At 33.6% G+C, this 25,613-nt stretch overlaps 1 protein-coding gene and 1 long non-coding RNA gene across 6 annotated transcripts in view; both read right to left on the minus strand.

Moving 5' to 3' along the window:
* Nucleotides 1-25,613, minus strand: part of nemy (cytochrome b561 family member no extended memory) — a 286,552-nt gene that overhangs the window by 97,820 nt on the left and 163,119 nt on the right. The window lies entirely within an intron of this gene.
* On the minus strand, nucleotides 874-25,247 carry LOC140441552 (uncharacterized). Its single transcript, XR_011951013.1, has 3 exons — nucleotides 25,182-25,247; nucleotides 25,044-25,116; nucleotides 874-889 (listed from the first exon to the last, which is right to left on the minus strand). It is a non-coding gene; the product is annotated as an uncharacterized lncRNA (long non-coding RNA).

A 25,613-nucleotide genomic window follows, 5' to 3' on the forward strand; every position in this document is an offset into this window, starting at 1 on the left:
CCAGGATTTGTCCAGTATCCATTTTGTGTCTCTCATAGGTCAAATTTTGAATGTTTGAAGTTTGTATGACAATGTTTTTTGTCCAAATGTAAGTTAACAAACTTTTTAATAATATAAAGAGAAATAACTAGCCAGTGAAGCAAGTAGTTTCGTTAAATTTTTCTAAATAAACATTTATCCTTAATACAATAAGATTTCTCTTATGTCAATTCAAAAGTTCATAATTAAATATAAGTTTTATGTATCAGTTAATTGTCATATTTTAGTTTCTTTTAAATAAAATTAACCTTTGATAAATAATTATTAATTCCGAAATTTTGGGTAATTTAATTTTGATATATGACAGCTAGTACATCTTTTTCCGCCATTTATCATAGTTTTAAAGTCTGTTTTGTTAAAAGGTTCAATGTAATGTTTGTTAGTAAATTTAGATTTGCGTTGTAATAACTGTTTATGTACAATAAAAATAAATATGTAATTTTGCTTAAAATTTATTAGTAAAGAAAAACCCTAAACATTTCTTCCTAAGCAGCAAGGTTCAGTGTAATGTTTGTTGGTAAATTTAGATTTGTTTTATAATAACTGTTTATGTACAATAAAAATAAATATGTAATTTTTCTTAAAATTTTTTAGTAAAGAAAAACCCTAAACATTTCTTTCTAAGCAGCTAGATGATTTTTTAAAATTAATTTTCAATAGTTTGGAAATCTTCTTGTTTAGTATTTGCCCAGGACATTTTTGTAAGTATTTCTTGATTTCTTTTTCGCAGTTAGTTCTCCCAATCCCACAAAAGAAAGGAATTCTGATCCACGACCTTGCTCTTCAACAAAAAGACGAGTAGCTGTTTGCAAACGTTTCAATTTATTTGCTTACTCTATCTTCAAGCCCCCTATAAGCAAATTATATTGTTACAATCGTATATAAGGAATTTTACATTAAAAATATTCAGTATTTTTTAAGCATTTTAAAATGAAAACGTATATAGAATGATTTATTTGAAATAACAAAGTTCACTAAATTTTCAGAAAAACTGAAAATCTGACAACCATGTAAATACTATCATATGATCGGTCGTATTACAAAACCTCCACAAACCAAAATTATATAAATCCTGCAAGCCTTATCCGAGATAAATAAGGCATTTCCGAAAACTAATATTGTATACATTTATGCAAATTCGTTCTATGAGTTGAAACATAAAACATAATATGGAGTTTAAATATTTTGGTAATAAAAAAAGCTAAGGAAAAATACTGATTGTGAGGCAATTTTAACTTATCATTGTCACCTACTCCACAAATAAATTAGTTAAAATTGCAAATCTTCACATAACTGGCCTAAATATAAATTACTCGTATAGGTGTTCGGATATTGGATCGAACGCAAATTAGTGGTGTATCAACTACATTCCACTAACCAATTAATATGTCTAGCTGGCAGTACAGTCGTGTGGTAAGTCGCACCCAAATGTAATAATCCCGCCCATCAAACCTGTCAAACAAATCACCTGACGATAGTAAATTGTCGTCCCCAGATTGATAACTTTTGTGGGTGTTACGATAATGCTTTTTTGTGACCCTGTAGTATTTACTGGTTTTTATGTTGCTACTATATTAATTAGGCAAAAACGTTTGCCTAGTTATTTTCGATATTAAAATTTAAAATAATGGAATAGCCGAATGAACGATATTTGAATTAATATAGTATCTAGATAGAGATCTAGATCTGATCTTTTTGTATTTTGCAACAAGAATTAACACATTATTATTATATATTTATATAAATAAATCAAATTTAAATATTTCTTATGAAATAAAAGCAAAATTGGGGGGTGTAGAGTTGTGTTATAGAGGTAGCACCTTTTATCGGAACGACCACATCGAGCGTCATAGACGGGAGATGGTTCTTGATAACTGGTCCTCATAAGACAGCTAACTCTCACTTATGGCTCCACGTGCCACACCCCGGGCAACTGCATTGGTCTGCAGGCTAAACTAAGTGAGGGTAGCCAGATATGGCGAAAATTCCACCGAGCGATTGCCGGTATAAGCAATCCCCCACTTACTGGCCAACGGCTTAGGGGGATGAGCTGGTAAGTGACAGGGCACTCTTTTGTCCGAGGGTTGGGAAACTGGCCCTAAAGGCAAAGGAACCTCAGTAGAGGTCAACGGCATAAGGATGTAGAAGGCAAGGGGAAACCACTACATTAAAGATCCCTATGGATTTCCCCAGGAAAATTATCATGGCTTTCGGTAGTGATAAGGAATATGTTACTGATCATGGACTTCGGAAGTCAAGATCCGGCAAGGGAGGATACTTAAACTCAGAATGCAAGGCCTCCCAGGTCGACATCATGCGAAATCCTTGCAACAACAAAACAATTTTGAAGAGTAAAACACCTAAATTGAGATGCTTACAAATCGCCACCTGGAACGTTAAAAGTATGTACGAAAGCGGCAAAGCACATAACATCGTAAAAGAAATCAAGAGACTCAAAATCGATATAATGGGTATCAGTGAAACTCATTGGCCCAACTCAGGAGAATGTAATATCCTAGACCATGCAATGTACTACTCTGGTAACGATACCCCTAAACACAATAATGGAGTTGGAATAATCGTTGCACCTCGTTTAAAATCGTCAATAAAATCCTACATTGCACTATCAGACCGAATGATTCTTTTACAGCTGTATGCGTCCCCATTTGATTTGAACATAATACAAATATACGCACCTACAGCTGACAAAGAGGAAACAATAATGGAAGAATTCTACGAACAACTAGAAATCTTAATTAAGGCAACCAAAAAGAATGAAATAACACTTATAATGGGAGATTTCAACGCGAAAGTAGGACGAGGCAAAACAGGAAAGGTAGTGGGAAATTTCGGACTTGGTGAAAGAAACGAAAGAGGAGATCGTCTAGTTCAATTTTGCCAAGAACACAACCTAGTACTTACTAACACTCTCTTTAAGCTCCCGCACCGTAGACTCTATACCTGGAAATCACCGGCAGACTCACCTGGTAAAATAATCAGAAATCAAATAGATTATATCGCTGCACCAATCAGGTTTAGAAACTCCATCAAAGCCGTAAAAACTTACCCGGGTGCGGACGTAGCATCAGACCACAATCCGGTGGTATGTAAGTTTGAAGTAAAGTTAAAAAAGACAAATGTAAAGAACAGACCCGAAACGCTAGATATTAGGAAGCTTTCCAACAATAATATTAAACAACAGATGCAGGAGAATTTAAATACCGAAATATCAAAAATCCTTAAAAATAACAATGAACCGCTGGAAAAGTGGAGAGAAATTAAAGAAGAGATTAGGACTGCAAGCACTAAGTTTTTACTACCTGATAAGAGAAAAAAGAAAGACTGGATGACTGCAGAAATCCTTGACATGATGGAAGAGAGACGGATATATAAAACTAAAGATACTGCCAAATACCGCGAAACCCATAGACGAATTAGAGCTGAGATAAGAAAAACTAAAGAGAAATGGTTTTCGGACAGATGCGAAGAAATCGAACAGTGCGAAAAGGTATACGACTATCACAATATGCATAAGAAGATAAAGGAACTCACAACAAAGAAAAGCTACAATATTTTATCGAAAGGGCTATGCGATGATAATGGAAATCTACAACTAGACCCCGACAAAATAGTTAGAATCTGGGAAACTTATGTGGAACAACTGTTTAATGATGACCGTCCTAGTGGGTATACACTGAGCAATGATGATACTGGCCCTTCTATTCTAAAATCAGAAGTGGAGAATGCTATAAAGGGTCTTAAAAATAACAAAAGACCAGGCAACGATAACGTATACGGGGAAGTATTGAAAATGTTGTGCGAAACAAACAGTCAATTTCTAGACTCACTCGTCAGACTCTTTAACAATATTTATAACAGCGGGGAGTTTCCTGAAGACTGGCTAGAGTCAACTTTTGTTGCCATACCGAAAAAACCAAAAGCAAAGTCTTGTGATCAACATCGGATGATAAGTCTAATTAACCACATTTCGAAGGCATACACCAAGGTTATTTACAACAGAATAAGCAAAAAATGCGAGGATAACATTGGAGATTCGCAGTTTGGGTTTCGGAATTCTCTTGGGACAAGAGAAGCACTTTTTAGTCTACAGGTACTCATCCAGCGCTGCAGAGATATGAACAAAGACGTGTACATATGCTTTATAGACTACGCAAAAGCATTCGATAACGTAAAGCACGAAAAGATAATTGAAGTTCTCCATAAGATCGGAGTCGACTACAGAGACATTCGAACAATAGCGAGTCTCTATTGGGGCCAAACAGCTAAAGTGAAAGTAGGATCTACATTGACCAATAAAATTGAGATCAAGAAAGGTGTACGACAGGGCTGTATCTTGTCTCCTATTATCTTTAATATATACTCAGAAGAAGTATTTAAGACAGCGCTGGAGGAAAGCACAGAAGGCATAAAGATAAATGGAGAAATAATTAATAACATAAGGTATGCTGATGACACTGTGATTCTAGCAAGTAGCATGGAGGAACTGAGTTGCCTAATGAGTAAGATACAAAAAACAAGTGCACAATACGGACTCAGACTAAATATCACAAAAACCAAATGGATGTTAGTAAGCAAAACCCAACAACCACCACAGCAACTGATATTAGACAATGAAAGAATTGAACACGTGGATTCGTACATCTACTTGGGAACAACAGTTAACTCAAATTGGGATCAAGCAAAGGAAATACGTATAAGAGTAGAAAAGGCAAGAGCATCGTTCACTAGCATGAAGCAAATTTTCACCTCTAAAAGCCTCACCCTACCTCTCAAAATTCGACTTCTGAAATGTTATGTATTCCCGGTTTTGTTATATGGAATGGAGGCGTGGACAATGACCGCAACAATGATGAAAAAAGTAGAGGCCTTCGAAATGTGGGCTTACCGACGTATATTACGTATATCCTGGACTGAGCACGTGACCAACGAAGAGGTACTACGCCGGATAGGTAAAGAGAGAGAGGTAGGAATAAGTATAAAGAAAAGAAAGTTGGAATACTTGGGTCACGTTATGAGACATAATAAATATAGAGTACTACAACTGATCATTCAAGGGAAAATAGACAGCAAAAGGGGTCCAGGGAGGAGAAGACACTCGTGGCTCCAAAACTTGCGGCAATGGTTCGGATTGTCATCTGCTGAACTATTCATATCTGCCGTAAACAAAGTCAGAATAGCCATGTTGATTGCCAACGTTCGGAACGGACAAGGCACATGAAGAAGAATGGAAAAAGGGTTGAACATTAGAGTTGGGGTATCAAAGATAAAGTGAAAGAGAAATAATGCACAACGCCACTGGTTTGACAGGGATGGAGAGTATCAGATTATTCTGACCAAGATTTGAAGCTCGTTTTACTTTTATTACGTTGATTAGAGTAAAGTCTACATCTTAAAAAAAAACGGATGTGGCACGGTCGAAGTTATACTTCTATACACCCGTTTGCCGTTTCAAATTTATATGGGAGTCAATCTGCACAATCATTACATATGTAATGCTATATATGATGCATAATGCATCATCACCAGGCGATCGATGGTTCTTCATTTCCTTTAAAGCTGCTCTTACTTCTGACACAGTAATGGGTAAAAGTATTTCCGACCCCTGATTTATGAGAGTCTTTACTCGTGTCGGGAAATTGTCTTGTGGTCTGTGGCTGGTATAGAGGTCTTTATAAAACTCTCTGGTTATTTTCAGAATGTTTTGTTTATCTGTTGTTGTCTTTCCGTCTTTATCTCTCAGCTTGTATACTTCTTTTTTACTTTGTGTGAGTTTTCTTTTCATTATCTTTAAACCTTTGTTCTCTTCTACTGTTTGAGTAATTACATTAGTATTATAATATCTTCTTACATCTTTTCTAATTTCCGCTGAAATTCTTTTATTTAGTTTTCTATATTCTTCTTTGTTTCCCTTTTCCTAGGTTTCATCGTATTTCCAACGTCGATACTTCGAGGTTTGGGATTATTACTCTGTAAAGTTTCGGCTATATTTTTTATGCACGCTTCTGGCTAATTTGGTGAATTCCAAACTATGCGTTTGCAACTTTTTATCATCTTTGCTCTTTCTTTTTGTAGGTTTATCATTACTCTAGCTCTTAGTGGTCTGTGGCCGCTTCCTACTGATAGTTTATTGAGTACAGTGACATCTTGAATAATTTGCTTTTTGTCTGTTATTATATAATCATATTCGCTCTTACTTCTTCCGTCTGGACTAGCCCACGTCCATTTTCTATTCTGTTTCTTCCTAAAAAAAGGTGTTCATTGCATACAGTTTGTGTTGCAGTAGAAAGTTGGTAAGCATTTCGCCTCTTTCGTTTCTTACTCCGATTCCAAAATCTCCGATTGCCACTTCTTGTTCGTCCTTTTTCGTTAATAGTTTCCCGTTACAATCTCCCATTATCAGATTGTAATGAGGCGGTTCCTGCTTTTTTGCTCTTTCGATTTCCTCATAGAAGGCTTTAGCAATTTCATCTTCGTTATCGCTGGTGGGGCCGTATACCTGGATATGTCATCTCTTGCTACATGCCATCTATAAAATATCATAAAAGGTAGATCTTCATCAACAATCTGTTAAATTTTCAGCTCTTGACATTAATAAACAATGGAAATAGTATTTTAAGAAAAAATTGTCATCTTGGTTCCTATTGGTCATAGGAGGTTCTTTTTTTTAAGATTGTGTTTTTTAGCATCTTTTCAGTGAGCCTACTTACAAGTGCGTGACATAAAGAATTTCAAAGTTATTATAAATATTTATAAACTAAAAAGTCAGCCGTATAAATTACTGTAACAATAAAATAAAATAAAATAAAAGCTAGATAAATGTATAAACTGTATATTTTTTTAATGGCCTATATGATGATCGTCAATATTTAAAGAAAATAGCAATTGTGAGAAGAAGAAGAATAATTTAACACTGTATATTATTTATTTCAAAGCATTTACACCTTTCTTATCCGTAGAATATTTGTGGAATGTATTTCTAGGGAACAAAGAAATTTAATTACTAATTCAAAAACAAATATGAATAAGCGTTTTATTACAAACAACCTTTCTTTGGAATCTGGTAAACTATATTATCTAGTTATGATGAAGTCGTTTTAAACATTTTGCATAAATTGCTAACCCGTTATACTATGACTGATGCAACAATAGCTAGTCAAGGTATTTCAAGGACCCTAAGGTGGAGCCGTCGATATACGAAGGTATTGTTGACATAATTATTGTAGACGGTATATCCGTTAGTCACCTGCTAAATATTTATTTTGAGATTATGCAGTGGCAATATAATGATAATAGAACTAGGTCACTAGGGGATAGCATGAACAGGTCCCTACATATTTTCTTATACACTTAGAAAACATGATTTTAAAGTGTGTGTACAACTGAATTTTCAATTCAAAGGAAACATTAATAATCGAGTGTGACTACGTAATATATCCCAATTTGGGAAAAATTTTATCAATGTAAAATTAATGGACTTAGGATGTAAATACCACAAAAAACTCTCCTTTAAATTTGGAATTACGTTGTGATTTATCAGAAGTCTGATACTTTGAGCTCCAAAGTATCAGTTTCTTGATACAGAGGTCGCTACAAGCGTGCACTGGTAATATTTAATAATAATTGCCAGTTATACTGTGCGTTTTTGTTTACTTCCGAGTCTCACAAGGTCGTCTTGATAATTGGTATACGATGAAATACGTATAGTTTGGTGAGATTCGATTTAAAAATGAATGTAGGGATCTTTAGAGGATAACACCGAGACGCAAGCCCTCATCTTTTGTCATACTGCTCATCCATACGTCGATCCCATACACCAGCGCATGCCAGTCTAAGTAGCAGATTCATTTTAGAAATATTACTGTCAATTGTCAATCTGTATATGTTTTTCTTCCTTATGTTTGACTCTCAATTCTTTTCCCAAGAAAAAATAAGAAATAGATTATAATGAGAAATCCACATGTTATAAAGAAACAATTTCCAAACAATGTTACTATAACATTGATAATGACGATATTTTCGCAATTGTCAGCATTTTTAAAACCATTAGAATAGCTTTCATAATTTCTCTTCACTTAACACCTGTTTCGAAAAATTTCATTCAAGAACTTTTTATATCACAATATCAGATCCGTAGCGGAACGAAATACTTAACTTCTGAAATGTTGGTATATATAATTAGTGTTCTTACTAAAAATTATTTTTGTTATAGGTATGTTTTGAGGAAAACTTAGGTAATTATCTTGTCTCTTGGAGCATTTAAGTAGAATGAATATATGTGAAGTAAAGTAATAAATTTTATTTTTGTCATACAGCTTAAATAAAAATCATTTGAGATATACATACAAGGAAAAATGGAAAATTTTAGGCCTCACTTGTAGATGACACTAATAAAAAACTTACAGTACGCTGTAGTATACTAAAGCAATTTTTAATTGAAGGTGATTACTTGGCAGCATCGCACTTAAAGCCACGAAATCATATTTCACTTATCAAGGTTGCAGGGGCGTATCAAAATAATATTTTAATTACTTATTTAAACACAGTAAAATTTTATCGTTATTATAGAGAACCTAATACAGAACTTCAAAAAACAGAAAGCTTTAATAACAGTAACAGAAAGTAAATATATATAGACCAGAGAAATGTTGATAAGTTTACCGATGCTTCAAACTATTCAATAAACTTGTCGAACTATAGGCTCATGAATCGCACCAATTTGTATTGTTACGGAAGCAAATTTTTATGGGACTATCTTAATTTTTCACTTATTTACATGGGCGAAGCATACACAATAAAAATGACCCCGGTAAGAATTTACTTTTGAGATTTTAGATGGTCATCATCATCATCATCATCATTTTGGCTTTACAACCCTGTGTGGGTCCTAGCCTCCCCAAGAATTTTTCTCCAGTCGTCCCTATCCATCGCCTTCCTCCGCCAAGCACGTATTTCCATATTTCTCATATCTTGGTCTATGTTATCTAGGAATCTTGTTCTGGTTCTTCCTCTTCTTCTTTGACCAATAGGTCTATCAAGGAGCGTTTTTCTAGCTGGGTCGGTTTGCTCCATCCGCATTACATGGCCTACCCACCTCAGACGTCCTATCTTTATGTGTTTTACGATATCTGGTTCCTGGTATATCCTGGTATATCCTATAGAGTTCGAAGTTGTATCGTCTTCTCCAGACACCATTTTCATTTACCGCTCCATAGATGCGCCTTAGTATTTTTCTTTTGAAACATCCTAACATGTTTTCATTGCTTTTTGTTAAAGTCCAGGTTTCTGAACCATATGTTAGGACTGGGCGTATTATTGTTTTGTAGAGTTTTACTTTTGTATTTCTTGATATAACTGTAGATTTAAAAAGGAGATTAAGCCCAAAATAGCATCTATTAGCCGTGCAAATTCTGCGGTTTATCTCTGCGGTAGTGTCATTTTCAGTATTGACGAGCGTTCCCAGGTATACAAATTCGTTAACTGCTTCGATGACGTCATTTTCTATAACAAGTGGCCGTAGTGTTTGTGGTTGCGTACCTATTTTCATGTATTTTGTTTTGTTGGTGTTTATTATTAAACCCATTTTTGTAGCCGCTTCCTTTAATGCTACGTACGCCTCTCGTGCTGCGTTTTCCGTTCTCCCAACAATATTGATATCATCAGCATATGCTAAGATTTGCACAGATTTGTTATATATTGAACCGGTAGTTGTGATTTGTGACGTACGTATTACTTTTTCCAGAGCTAGATTGAATAGTATACAGGAGAGTGGGTCTCCCTGACGTAGCCCGTTATTTGTTTTAAAAGGTTCAGAGAGTTCCCCCTGGATTCGTACTTTGCATTCAACTTTTTCAAGGGTTAGTTTGGTTAACCCTTTGGTTAATTTTAGATGGTTGCCGTTAGTAATTCGTTCAATTTGTAGATCAGTCATCTTTAATTGAAAATTGTCGGACTGTAGGATCTAGAAATAAGAAATAGTGACATCTTTAGTATAGGACTGCAACGCATCACAGCGGCAAAATTTAATTTGTATACATTTCTTAAAAGTTCTTTATATTTGTTGCCGCTTGACATTGAACTGAACTGTAAACTTGCTCCCCGAGCCTCTAAAATTAGGGGTTCTTCGAAAATACGCATGGAATTGATGGAAACTTTCAAAACAGATGTTTATAAAATGTTCAATTTGTCTCTCGTATCAGTTTAAGCACTTGAGGTGTCGTGTTTGGCGTATCACATTGACAAACGGGGATACTTTGCTATTGATTTTTTTGTATATGTGTTTCTTATACTCAAATTATATATAAAAACATAAACATATTCATATGTATATATGACGTTAACAAAAAACTTCATATAACATTTGATTAGCTATCGATTTCTGAAGTTATTTTAACGTTTTAAATTTACACTCTTGGGAAGGGGTAGCATTCACCCTTAGGGCAAAAGTACATATTAGTACTATATTACTTTTATTATTTTAGTTATTCTAGAACTCCTTTCAAAGTAAATCGATGAATTTTTAAAGAATTTTGAGGTAATAACCCATTTCTAGGTTTAGTAACTGGATCATAAAACCAAAAACGGTATTCGTTAGGATGAGACATTTTTTGGAAAATGTATCATCCTTATAAAAATGCATATATATATAGTATACTGCTCTACGGAATGGAGACATGGACACTGTTACAATTAATGTAACATGTCTTATTTGTCGTCTCATTTATTTTGTTTTTCGAATTCAGTTGTGTTTGAACTAACAGGGCGTTGGTAAGTAGTGTTTTTAGATTTTTTGTATGTGTAATAATGAGTTTTCTTTTCCTCTTTTAGAAAAACGTATTTATGTCCAGGGCGAATGCCTATGTTTTTCATACATTCCTTTTAAGTTTCCTTGATGTTATTATTTATGGATTACAGAAGACGTAATATAGTGTCATATTAGCATTATCTGTTTAGCTGTTTTTATCTTAACATATTCTTTACCCCGTCCCCTTTTATTTAAACTTTTACATGTAGCAATCTGACCAATAGAAACGGAGATATGTTGTGATGCCGTTTTGGCAATGTCGTTGTATCTGTTTTTTATCTTGACGTATTAATTATCTTCCCACCTTTCGTTTGCCATCTCATATGTTACAATCGGATCAATAGCAACGAAGAAACAATATAGGACTACTACAATATATAGCCCTCTTACGTCACGATCCGATGATCCGTCGCGCCTCCACCACAAAATGAGCCAAAAATGACCAGAATGGACTTAAGCGATTTCTTATGGGATTTAAGATGGGGAAATAGCCAGAAGCCTTGCTGCTCCTTTACTGCTACCGGTAAATTTTAAAGTTTTTTTTTATTTTTTTTACTCCTATATAGAGGATGTTTCTTAATATTTCAATGGTATGGGTTTTTTAGTATGGATTTAAGACCCTTCATATGGTTGGCCATGAGCTATCTTAGGCTGGGAATATGGCAAGCAACGGTTCGTTTATTTTAATAATATAATTTTAATTGAGTACCGACCATATACCGAACTCAGGCAAAAAATTATATGATAATTTTTTTGTCTGATTGTTTTCATTAGTCAATGATTTGAAATTCGATAATAAATTGTTTGCTTCCCAATTGATTTGCAATAGACCTGGTAGTGGAGAAACGGTTTCTTACAGCCGTCAACCTAAGGCGACGATCTTGACGTCTGCTCTTATTCGGCGCCACCCTGTGGCCCTAGATCTTCGAGCTTGACCTTCTTGACGTTATGCCCGAAAATATCTTAACAAAATATCTCACTTTTTGTAAACCCTATTCGTAATTTCCCGGAAAGAAAGTCCAGCTTCTCTTATGCCAACTATCCGCCCTCTATCAATCTTCTCAACCTGTCAGTTGATGGAAATTGCCGTTTCTTCGTACTCTAGGCATTGCAAACGAGTTTCAAAAAACCAATAACTTCACACCGCCAAATTTTAATCAGCACTTAAGACAAAAGTTAAAATTTTTAGTGGTTAGCCAATTCAGAAAAAAAAATGAATACAAAACGAAAACTTAAAGTGATAGCTGAAATTGTAATGATTTATGTTTTTGCTGTACCCGAAATTATTAAACTCAAATGTTTAATGCTCAATTTAAACTTAACATTATTTTAAATACTGCTCTGTTATTTACTAATATTATAGCCCAGTTTTATCACTAGTACTCGATGTGTCATTACTGTAAATTACCTTATTGTGTATACGTAAATCAGACAGCTGTTTAAGTAAAAGTAAATGATAAGTATGCAAAACCAACAAGAAAACTACATTTACTATTAAACAAGAGAGAAATTTGCCATCGTCTGACATTATTCTTCGCTAGAAAGAGAAATTACGTGGTGCATAGATATACATAGGTTTACTAGAATCGATCAAGTGTGCAGTGGTTTATTAAAGTAAAAGGTTAACAGTATTCTATGTACGTTTCTAATGTAGTCTGACGAGGAATGTCGTACAGACAAATAACGCCAGAGGTAATCTATAAATGTAATTTTGTTTTATTAAGCAATAGAACATCTTGTAAGCTGAAGACAACATATAAACCAAATTGTTTGAATTATTTTAGGTTTAACTAAATATTGACGTCATTTTTTAGACTTAAAAGATAAAAGAAAACAAGAAATAATTCACAAAATAATAAGCTTAGTGTTACTATCGGATTGGTTTGTTCCAATAATAACAAGACTAAAACGGATGAGTAGGACTCGGCAAAGGACAAACTGGGTGGCGAAGTTCTCATACCCGAAACGGCGCGTTTCAATTGCTAATAGGGAACGTCCTACGGGTATGTAGAAGAATAAGACAGATGTGACAAAGATATGTCCAACTTAACACTGGCGTATCAAGTGAGAACAGGACTTATGGTCGACAACTATGGCATTCATATTAAATGTGTTAATTGAACATGACGCACATACCCACACGTACACACAAAAACATAAAATACACTTATACACATGCGTTGGAACGGTCGTTCCAACATGTATATGCGAGCGTTCACTGTCAGTGCTATGCTCTAGGCGAGGATACGATGCGATGGTCTCCGTTATAAACGGACCCTTATGAACCTACCCTAAAGCATACCTTAAAGCACAGTAAGCCAGTTAATAAAAGCTTCGCTTCCATAAATTTTGACAAAAAATACCACCATTATAATTCACATGTGATGAAGCTCTGAGCTAATCGTAATGCTTCGTGAAATTATTGAAATAGGTCAGGAAAGCTTGGACAATTTCGTTGTGGAATTATATAGTTATCCTAAGTAGTTGTAATTTTCAGGTTGGGGCTTCGACTAAGCAAACTAAACAAATTATTTTTGTGTTTTGTGTTGACAGTTAACAATCACGGCATGAGTTTGTGTAAAATGTTTAAAAATATGGTTTGTTATTTTATTTATCGATTTTTTGTGATTTTTGCTTCGTTGTAAATTTTTTATATTGTGTTTTAGTACGAGTACACGGGCCACAGTATTTTATTTTTTGATTTTTTTTCTTCTCTTTTCTTTAATTTGTTGTTTTTACCATTTCCATGATCTCGTTTACTTCGTTCCTCCATGATCCTTCGTGGTTTAGCATTATTTTTTCTTCCTATTGGAATCCATTCTTACAGCTCTTGTTAACGACCACGATCAACGGGTCGTTTTTGAAACCGTCCCGTTGGCCGTTGCTCAGTGTCTTTCTGGTTTCGTATGAATGTTTGTTCACGCAACGGCAACCAATCCGTTGGTTAACTTTTCACCGTCTACGTATCCAGTCCCCCTCCGCAAGACGTTCGTCGGGCCGGTGCAGTAAACCCCCAGTGAACTATTTTAGTTTATGAAACAGACGGCGTTGGACGAGCATCCGTTGTTTCAATAAATTTCTTTCTTTGTTGCCGCTAAAATATGGATTTTGATATGGAGATTTTAATAAGTGCGGTCGAAAATCGACCTGTGTTGTGGGATAAAACGACGGAAGGCTATAAAAATAAGCAGCTCGTGTTTTAATTTAATTTAATCAGCATTTTAATTTATCATGTACTATTCCTAACAATTTGCGTAAAGTTTCTTGACCCATTCGGAAGTAATTGAAGAATTTTGTTTCGTCTTTTTTAAATTCTTCGTAAAGTGTATGGAAAGCACCATACTTTTCTCTTTCTAACAAAATAGGATGTATCCATATTTTTCTTTTACGCTTCTCGCGTTTCTTCTGCATTTTTTTATACAAATAATACGCTAGTATAACTTTTTGCTTTGACGACAACATGATATAGCATATATTGCGTGCACTTTAAAAACTAACGATATTTCGGAGATTCCATACTGTCAACGGACGCATATCCCTTGAAATTTATGAACCGTCGACACGGGTACCCGTTTAGCATCGGCCCGTTATCCGTTGAAAAAAACGTTCGTTAACAAGAGCCCTTAGAGTTTTGATATCTATCGATTGTTTTGCTCTTATGCTATGTGTCCATATCAAATTTAAAGTTTTTTTTCTCAGTATATGTTCCCCATTGACATCCTTCGTTATACTACGTACTCTCTCCTCCCCCTTTTATGACGACACAGCCCAAGTCGGACCCTGGCCTCCCCAAACATCCCTTTCCTTAGCTGCACTCCTCCAGTTATTCACCCTCAATATCTCTTTACCATTGGTACTCACTGCGTCTATCCACCTCTTCCTTGGCCTTTCTACTGGCCGACGTCCCACCACTCCATTAAACGTTCTACTAGGTGAATGTTAGGAAGAATGGGCAATCGGTTTCGCTGTTTACAAACTTTTACAGCAACTTCAGGCCCTCAAGAAACTAAGGCTAAAATACATAATGTATATAAACGAATGTGCATATAAGAAAACAACCAAAAATTTTTTTGAGTAGTACGGAGTACTTAATCAATAGTGAGTCAATAATGATAACAAATAGATAAAAAATTAAAATTGAAGTATGTACGTATGTTTTGAATTTACATTAGATATTAAGATATTGTGGACCAGCTTCGCTTTGATGTTAACTGCATGAACCATTTATAATAAAAAAGTATACGATAAATGAATGTGACAAGAGCTATGACCTTGTAAATAACAGGTAAACTTGTGTACTGCATCGGCATGACTCACAGCTCTTGTCAAAATCCATTACCTCTAAAATGATGATGTTATAGTTGTTATAAGTATTTGTAAGTTGTTTTAACATAACCTCTGCCTTCTATACTCACGGAACATAAACAAACACAAATATATACAGACACGAATATGTACAGTAAAACCTACGTTAACCGAAATAATTGGAGGGAGGCCGTTTCGGATAACAAGAATTTCGGTTAAAAATAACATTGTTCTTTATAATATTCTTGATCAAAGTATTGGTATTAAAAAATACTGTGAGTTGATTTCGTAATATTTTCTAATAAGTAAATCCAAAATAAAGTAATAAAAATAAGAAAAATGAACAAGTTTAACAAGCTTTTTTAAAGAAATCTTTTATTTTTTTTGCGTTTTCGTTTAACAATGACGTTTCTCTCTCCCTCCATCGTTCATTTGCAGAACGTCATGAGTTTGCCTCATTCGAGTGTTCGACGAAACGTAAAGCAATCTGAAAAGGACAAAACTTTATGCAATGACAACAAAAATTAAGAACCAAGTCGTGTCCCTAACTAATTAGGCCTACTGTATAAAATTCTTTCCTCTAAAGCATTGAAAATCTAGTCGACGGTCTTGTGCTGCCTGTTGGCTCTTGGGTCGTCATCTTCGTCGTCTGATATGCTCAGGTTGTGTTGATAAAGAACCATATCAATGATTTCCTAGTAGATGAATTCACGTTCTAAGTCATCAGCAGCTAACCACTCACGTATCTCTTCTTAGTTAATTTCGTCATATCCCGGCAAATTGTTAATGAAAGGTTTAATTTCTTCTGTCGTTTCCTTACCAATCTTTACCTTTTCTTCTTCAGGATCGTCAATCAAAATCTTATCAAAAAGTTTGTTCCAGCATTTTTCCAAAGTTGAAGATTTGATCTTGGCCCACGACTCAGCTCACCAATAAACATGTTTCATTGTTAAACATTTGAGAATTTCGGGAACACTTTTGGATTAATTCGTCTCCTGTAATAACAGATGTCTTAAGAATGCTCCTCTATAATGTCTCTTAAATGTCACTATGACTCCCTGGTCTAACGGCTGAATTAGGCTTGTGACATTCGGTGGCAAAAATCTGACAATTGTCATCATTTTGTGGATTTTGAGGGTGAGGGCGCATTGTCAACAATGCTTTCATGGAAAGGTTTTTTGATTTTAAAAAGGATTTTACACTTGAGACGAATTCATTTTCGAACCATTCTAAAGATAAAGTGGTCGACATCCATGAACTTTTTTGGCTTCTATAACTGAAAGTGCTTTTTCGGAAATATCTTTTAGAGCTCTTGGTTTTTGTGATTTCCCAACACACATAGACATCAATTGGTGAGTGAAATTAACGGAATTGTTTACGTTTTGCGGCAAACATTTACTTTTTATTGACGAAATTATTGAAACTCTCAGCCGTTTCGGTTAAGGGAGGTTTTACTGTATAAATAAAATAATTTCACATTAATCTATATTTAAGCATGGACATACCCCTATAGTTTTCGTATATCTTTCTACATTATTTTTTCTATATGGAGGTGATATATGCTTTGGAATGTTCATATGGGATTTTCTTCCGATTTATTGCAGTTTTTAACATTTTTTATATGATTTTGTTTAGTTTTTCCGTTCCGTATTTAATTAGTTCATTTACTATTCTTTCTGTTTCTAACGATTTATTATTTTTCATAGCTTTCTTTACTTCGTTTAATATAGCTCAATCTCGTCTTCATTTTGATTTTGTTATTGCTGCCTTTCTGTGTCTGTATCTATAAATTCAGGGAGTTCTTAGTGAGTTGCTCTTTATATTAGTCTTTACATTCTTCTCCTGTTATATATTGGGCTTATTAAATATTTTTACTGAATTAAAAACTTTCAACAATACGCTATTCTATCAGAATCTGTTGAAAATATGAAACTTATAATGAAGCTATTAAGTAAACCGAGAAATGGCAACATTGCTGTCACGATTCTAATTCTCATTTCCTTTATATAACTTTGTAAGTATCTCTCCACGTCTATAAAGTGATATTAACGTTCATCAAAGCATTTCCACAAATTCAACTAATAGTAAATGTGCATCTCTACTCCCGCATGTTTTTCTACTCACAAAACTTGTTATTCTATATTAGAGACTTAATTAAAAATACTTAGTCACATCCCGTTTTTTGTAGTAGTATTTGTGCACTGGAGACGTGGATGCATTTTAAAACAAGTTCTCTAGATATAAGTTACATGCAATATACCGGACGGACCAACTCCGGTTTTTCGTTAGAGGCCAAGGTTTTGGCTCTTCTTAATTGCGTGGTGTATTAGGAAAGTTTGCAAACAAATCGGTAAACAACACGATTTTTCGAGGTCTAAGGCAGGTTTGTTAATGAATTTTTTTCATTATAAGACATTTCAACGTAAAAAGAAGAGAATTTAACTCAAAAATGCTTTCTGCATTTATATATTTGAATAGGCCTTCGACAGGGAGAACAGGCACAACAGTATACCAGACCAAGTTCCTGGTTTTTTGACATTTTATAAAAATAATTTCAACATGTGAAAGCGTTAAAATTAACTTTCCCCATATCACATTGATGTTTTTATTTTGCTTTGTTTTTCCTGTAGTTAGTTTACTGTCTTTCTGTTTTGAATGTTTTCTCGTATTTTGTTTTTTTAATGAAAAATCACTCTTTTTTAATAAAAAATAACACAAAACATTTAGTGTATATGCACACTACTCAAATTTTCACACATAAATCCGTATCCCTTCTCTGCCATCGTTTTTTTCCTTAAAGTATTCTCTTTGTTTTTCTATACTTAACTTGCTTATTTAGAAATCCTTGTATCGTTATTGGTTAAACAATTGTAATACAAGAAAGTATTGGTTGGTGATCAGTCAGATGATCGAAGAGGATGTCGAAAGCTCTGCGTAATCGACGCGGTTCAATCCGGAAGACTGTTGAGTGTAATATTAATTCCTGTAATAGTATTAATCTTAGCTGTAGGTTAATATATATATATATATATATATATATATATATATATATATATATATATATATATATATATATATATATTGTTATGGTTTGAATTGGTCTAAAATATTTAAAGATCATTTTAATTTCATCGACCAATAAACTCGATTTAATAAATAAATAGAAAAGACCTCAACACAGCTATTCCGTATAGCAACCAACAAAGTCAACATAGCCAGAATGATCGCCAACATTCGGAACGGACAGGCACCCTAAGACTTTTTATAGTATTTATTAATGATATAGCTTTGATAACTAATTCACTGGCTAGGGTTAACATCATCAGTTATGCGGATGATACCAACATTCTAGTCACAGGAACGTCTGATCAAAATTTGCAAAATAAAACTACACAGATACTATCCACCATCAACAAATATTTCTTATCCAACAAATTAATTTTGAATGAAGCGAAATCAAAGTATATGATTTTCACGTCAAATAATTTATTAAACCATCAATCCACTATAGAAGCAGCAATAGATAAAACAGACTGCACGAAGTTGCTGGGGGTACTTCTAGACAGTAATTGTAAATGGTCAAACCACATTTCTAATTTGAAATCCAGATTAAGTAGCGCATATTATGCATTGAGAATTCTTTCACGTCTCTTTCATACATCAATACTAAAAACAGTATACTTTGCCGATTTTTACTCAATAGCCAAATATGGCATTAAAGTCTGGGGTTGTACCTCTGAATTAGAGCAGATATTCGTACTTCAGAAAAGAGCTATTAGGATAATGTATAAAATGAAATTTAAAGATTCTTGTAGAGGTATCTTTAGACAAAACAATATTCTTACAATTCCTGGTCTGTATATATTTTCGTGTATAATGTATTTACATAGCAAAATTTATGAATTTAATAAATTTCAATTTAACCATGTTTATTCAACAATATTCAGAGACAATCACTTTATGCTTCCACAACATCGTTCTGTTTTGTTGGAAGGTAGCACACATTATGCAGCCATAAGTTTCTTTAACAAATTACCAATAGATATACGAATGAATTTACATCAGCCAAACTTTCGGAAGTGTGTACATCAATACATTTGTGAGCTAGAGCCATATTCTAAAAATAACTTTTAAGTATGTTTTATCGTGTTTATTAATTTATATACTTTTAAGATGTATATCTGTAACTTTGGTACTTGTCTCATACATGTACTTTGTATAATGTCGCATGTGATCAATAAATTTGACTTGACTTGACTTGAAGAAGAAAAAAACTGGCATACCAAAAGGGAGTTTATTAGGTCCGGTCCTGTACCTATTGTATACGTGTGACATTCTAGAACTAGAACAATACACTATTGCCATCTGTTGATTTTCTGTTTGGCGATTTACATGCCATTACATTTTACTTTTATTATTTCACTCGCATTATCTTTTTCCATATATATATATCTATATATATATATATATATATATATATATATATATATATATATATATATATATATATATATATATATATATATAGAAATAAATAAATTAAATTAAATTAATTAATTAATTAAATAAAAAATAGTTAGAAATTTCAAATTGCATTAAAGTCATTCACAGTTTAAAGTCTAACTTATCAAAATTCAAAAGAAACATCATTGAATTAACTTCTGAATTCATTTTTAATAACTTTTCTAGTAAACAACAAGTATTATATAATAGAACTTTTCACAAAACCAAATTAAGTAACACTAACAAAATAATAGGCTATTCAATCTTGAGCTGAACTTAAAACTAAAGACAAAGCCGGGCTGGATTAAGAACCTTTCTAGTGTAACTTTACCAGATGATATCTCTAGATTTTTGTCTTTGGGTCCTAAGTTCAGCATAGAACCTATTTTAGGGAAAGATATCCCTATCAAGGATATGTTAGCTGACGTTGAAACAATTATGCATTCTGTCACTGATGTGCATCAGAGGGACGTACTTATAGCTAGATCTACATACATAATTACTGATTATTTACATAAAAACAACGAAAAAAATAGCTTTAATTTTTTCAGAGCTATGTTACAAAAAACTCGTAAGTTTCTTAGTGAAAACACTAACATCATTGTCATGCCTTCAGACAAATGTAATGTAACTGTAGTTCTGGAAAAACAAAGATATTTAGATCTATGTCTTGAATTACTTAATTCTGATAACGTATATGAGAGATTGAACAGAGATCCAACTAACACTGTTCAAACCAAATGCAACAATCTCATTAAGGAATTATGTGGCGCAAGACAAATAGATGAAGCTACAAAGAAAAAACTAACTAGCTATAAGGGTGTTATACCCAAATTTTACGCCTTACCTAAGATTCATAAACCACAGCTTGCGGTTCGTCCCATTGTTGCATGTATTGGTGCTCCCACTAATTTGCTAGCATCTTTTTTAACAGAGATCTTAACCAATGCTTATGTTTCTAATGAATATTACATAAAAAATTCTTTTGATGTTTTTAACAACTTTAATAACTATCAGTTGCCTGAAAACTATGTGATTGTCAGTCTGGATGTAGTTTCATTATTCACTAATGTACATCTAGAGGCAGCTTTAACAGCGATTGAAAACAATTGGAATTTTATTAGTTCTCATTGCAATATCAACTTAGTATACTTCAAAAAACTTATCTCTTTTTTATTCAACAACACCTATTTCACATTCAACAATACTGTGTTCAGACAAACACAAGGAACCCCTATGGGAGGTACCATCTCTCCCATTTTGGCCTGTTATGTGATGGATCATTTACTAGATATGGTGATTTCAGAATTGTCCTTTCATATTCCCTTTGTAAAAAAGTATGTGGATGACTTAATCCTAGCTATCCCCAGCAATGGATCCACAGAAATCTTGAATGTATTCAATAGTTATGACCCTCTATTACAGTTCACAATCGAACATGAGGACGATCTATGCTCAGTCCCCTTTCTTGATACCCGGTTCATCAGAACCCATAACAACTCCCTGATTATCGACTGGCATAGAAAACCTCATAGTTCTGGACGCTTCCTCAACTATTGGTCATATCATAGACATTCAATTAAAATCAATTTGCTTAAACAAATGAAAGCAAGAATCATAGCAATCAGTGATCCTTCTTTCCATCAGAAGAATCTGAAAATCCTTTTTAACCTTTTCATCGACAATTCATACCCACAACACCTAGTCACCAAAATCTTATTTAGTTTGACCCCTAACATAGCACGCCATAATGATGAGGTGCAAATTATTGTCACAAGTGGAGAACAAAATGCCAATTGCTCATATACTTCATATACTTCATTAAAATACATAAAAGGTATAACACCCAGACTGACAAGACTTTTTAAAGATTTCACTAATTTAAAAATAGCCTTTAAAACTTCATTAACGGCGAGATCTATATATTCCAAAGTCAAAGATAAAAGTGATATCAAAGATTGTTACACGTTGTGTACCAGATTCCTTGCAACAATTGTAATTTGGTATATGTGGGACAAACCACACGTAGCCTAAGTAGTCGCTTAATCAGTCATCGAAGCGTCAGCAGACTATATCCTGAAAGATCTGCCCTTGCAGAACATGTAAATAAAGAACATCACATAATGAATTATGAATCAGTTAAAGTTTTAGCTACTGAAACCAATTACAAAAAAAGAATCTTCTTAGAAATGGCATTCATTGCTCAGAATTCTAACGCAATGAACAAAACGAGTGACATTAATCAGTTAAGCTCCATTTACTCCTACCTATTATATTTGGATACACATTCACATGTCAATGATGTTTCAACATCTGAGTCGTTGTAAAGTTTCCAGGTTTCTTTATTTAGTATTTTTGTTCATCTTTAATAAATAAAAATTGTTCTTTCAACCTAAATATAATCTTTGGTAAATTTTGATGTGTAATTTAGTAGTACTACATAAGACAAAGAAAACAAGAAGAAGTTCTGTCATTTGCCATGTCCAGGAATGACAGCTACTCTTAACCTATCACTTCACTGTTGGCCGGCACACGTGGCCGTTTTAATCTTTGTAATCGTCTTTATCTTATGTGTTAAAAGTAAATATAATTGTCAAGTTTGGTCTTTTACACCATGCAATTTATAGATTATTTTATTATTGACTCAATCAATGAGTGGTGCGTGATATTGTCACATGTGAGTAGAACATCCACGAAAGACAAATCTCATTAACGTAAGTTTTTATAACCTTTTACATTCGATAGGTTTCGAGGATGCTTTACTAACAGTAGCACTTTATTTCAGTTTTTCCTGATGATGAAAATAAACATTTTCGAAAGCTTGAAACTTAGTTAAAAGAGTACACTTATTTCACCGCTGCAAATCCCAATAAACCTCAAAGCTCCGTTATATATATATATATATATATATATATATATATATATATATATATATATATATACATATATATATATATATATATATATATATATATATACATATATATATATATACATATATATATATATATATATATATATATATATATATATATATATTTACATAAAGAAACTGGAATTTCCAACGGTCGGTCAGACATGAGCGTGGTATCCAATTTGTCATTTATATTAATAGAGCTCTGAGATAAAGGATGCCCTTCTGAAATAAAATTGATGATACGCGTGACGCCTTCGTAATGCCGGTTTGATCCTGGAATAAAAAGAAGATAAGTGATATTTAATATCAACACCACAAAAGCTTCAAGTAAAAAGCATCAAATTTACACCTGTATTTTTATATACAGGTTTAACGCGATGAATAACATCAAGTGTAATTAACGAGCAGTGAAATAGAAAATGGAATCTGACGACGGAAGGGTGAAAAGATACACTGGTGCAAAATAATAATGTTTACCATGTTTAGTTGTTGCGATGAAAATGGTAACTTATTTATGAAATTTCTTAGTTTCGTCGTTTTTTTTTCATATCCGCGATAAACGCAAAAGCAAAACACCGTATCCAATATAATTTTTAACATAAAACAAAAGTTTTCACTCACTCAAACGAATTTTATCAGTATGTTAATGTATTTTAGCACAACACATAATTTGCCTAAATGTCATTAAAATTCCTTATTCTGACGTTAAAATTAAGTTTTTATTGAATATTCATCGCAACTGAAATCAGGTTGTCACTAAAAATGACGAATATACAACTATTAGATAAAGTATAGTGGAGCAGTAACTAAAAAAAACAGAAAATATATTACATTTATCACTTAAAAAGATAAGAGTGATGAAAATTGGCCATATTACTAACAAATTACATTATAATTAACAACAGGTTTTGTTGTTAACAAATAACAATAGGATAATAATGGAATAAGAACGGAAAAACATGCTCAATCTACGACATAAATTCAGAATAAAAAACAATTGTTGTAACTACGAGAATTAGCTTTAAATAAACGAAAAGTCTAAATCAAGTCAGAAAATAACATGAGATGGGATGGCTCTGCCAACTAGGGATGGGCACGTAAGTGGTTGTCCATTCCCATTCACGCCCACTCACGGTTACTTAATTTCACGCACGTGAGTTTCTAAACTGAATCCCGCTCATGAACCCGTGATTCACGCGTGAGTCACAAACTACGTCATTTAAAGGATCGGCCCTCAATTCGTACCCGAGTAGGTCTTCTTCTTAGAGTGCCGTCTCCCTACGGAGGTTGGCAATCATAATGGCTATTTTTATTTTTGAATTTGCTACTCTAAACAAATCAATCGATCTGCATTGATACCAATCATGTAGATTCTTAAACGATGAGTTCTGCCTTCGGCCAACAGATCTTCTTCCTTGAATCTTTCCCCGTGTTATGAGTCTCAAAATTTCATATTTTGGTCCACTCATCACGTGGCCTAGGTATTCCAGTGTTCTGGTTTGTATAGTGGTGATTAGTTCTGTTTCTTTACCAACCATCTCCAGTACTTCTTTATTTGTAATTCTATCAGTCCATGATATTTTTAATACTCTGCGGTATAACCAGAGTTCGAAAGCCTCGATTCTTTTTAAATTGCATTTTTTAAGGTCCAAGTCTCAGCTCCATATAATAATATTATAGGAGTAACTTCATTCGTATAAATGCTGCTCTGGCAATCTCTATTCGCCTGTTTATTTCTGCAGTATGATCATTGGTTTCATTGATCAAAGTTCCAAAGTACTGACATTTTTCTACTTGTTCTGTCACGTTACCATTGATTGTCAATAGGTGATGTATATTTTGTGGTCGTTTTGTAATTAGCATGTACTTCGTTTTTTTAGCGTTTATAGTATTCCCACCCGAGTAGGTACTAGAAGATAATCCTACCCTTAATTTTTACCGATGGTAACTACGGTACTTTACTGACACCACTCGACTGATCCCGGAGCACGGGATTATAATTTCTGGGAAAACTAACTTAAGTTTAAGAAAGTTTAAATTTATTTTCCTTTTATTTTGCAGTAACTACTTGCAAGCAAAACATTGAGCAATGCTCTAAAAGTTTTAGCGAACGTGGAAAACCTGTATTAATAGATCTTAGAAATTTACAAGACATAAAGTGGTGAAGTGTGTTGGAGATGTGCGATTCGCTCTTGTAAAGCCAAAATTTATACTGTGGGTGCCCAAAACTTTATTATGCGCAGTGAACTAAAATATACCCATGAAAAAAAATTGAAAAAAGTAAATAAGCAAACATTGGTGTCAAACGAAATGCAAACGATGACATTTGTGAGAAGCCCTGAAAGGTAATACGATTTATAAGAACAGAAGAAAAACTCTACCGGTTTTACCAAAAAAATAGAACAGACGTTATTGCGTCTATAAAAACAATGAAAATTAAGATAATAAAATAATTACCCTTCTTTAAAGACGTAGCAAATTATATGGTACATTCAGCTACTGTCCAGATCATTTCTAGCAGTTGTTCACGCTGCATATATTGGAAAGTTGATATTATTTTCCACTTTACTACCAAATAAGAAGGAATGTTCTTACCAAAATCATTTTAAACTTTTGCAAATTAAATGCTTAAGTTTGGGATTAAATCTGAAGCCAAAAATTATTATGGTGGACTTTGAAATAGCCATTCACAATGACATAAGAACAGTGTTCCAAAATTCCAAAATAGTAGGCTACAGGTTTCACTTGGCACAAGCATGGTTCCGCAAAATTCAAGATCTGGAGCTCGCTCCTGATTACAGGGACGAAAACAGTGAAATTTACAAATTGTGACGATCTATATTCGGTTTACCATTCTTAAATCATCGGAAGAAGGAGATTGTTATGCTTTCTATTTTTTGAAAAACAACCCGAAAACGAACGTCTGCAACTCTTTACTGGCTATTTGGTGAACAATAATTGTTATAATTATTATATTTCCGAAGATGCTATTCCCAAGATGGGCTGAACTCCACAATACTATAGAAA

The sequence above is a fragment of the Diabrotica undecimpunctata genome, chromosome 5, assembly GCF_040954645.1.
Source record: "Diabrotica undecimpunctata isolate CICGRU chromosome 5, icDiaUnde3, whole genome shotgun sequence".
Lineage (NCBI taxonomy): Eukaryota > Metazoa > Arthropoda > Insecta > Coleoptera > Chrysomelidae > Diabrotica > Diabrotica undecimpunctata.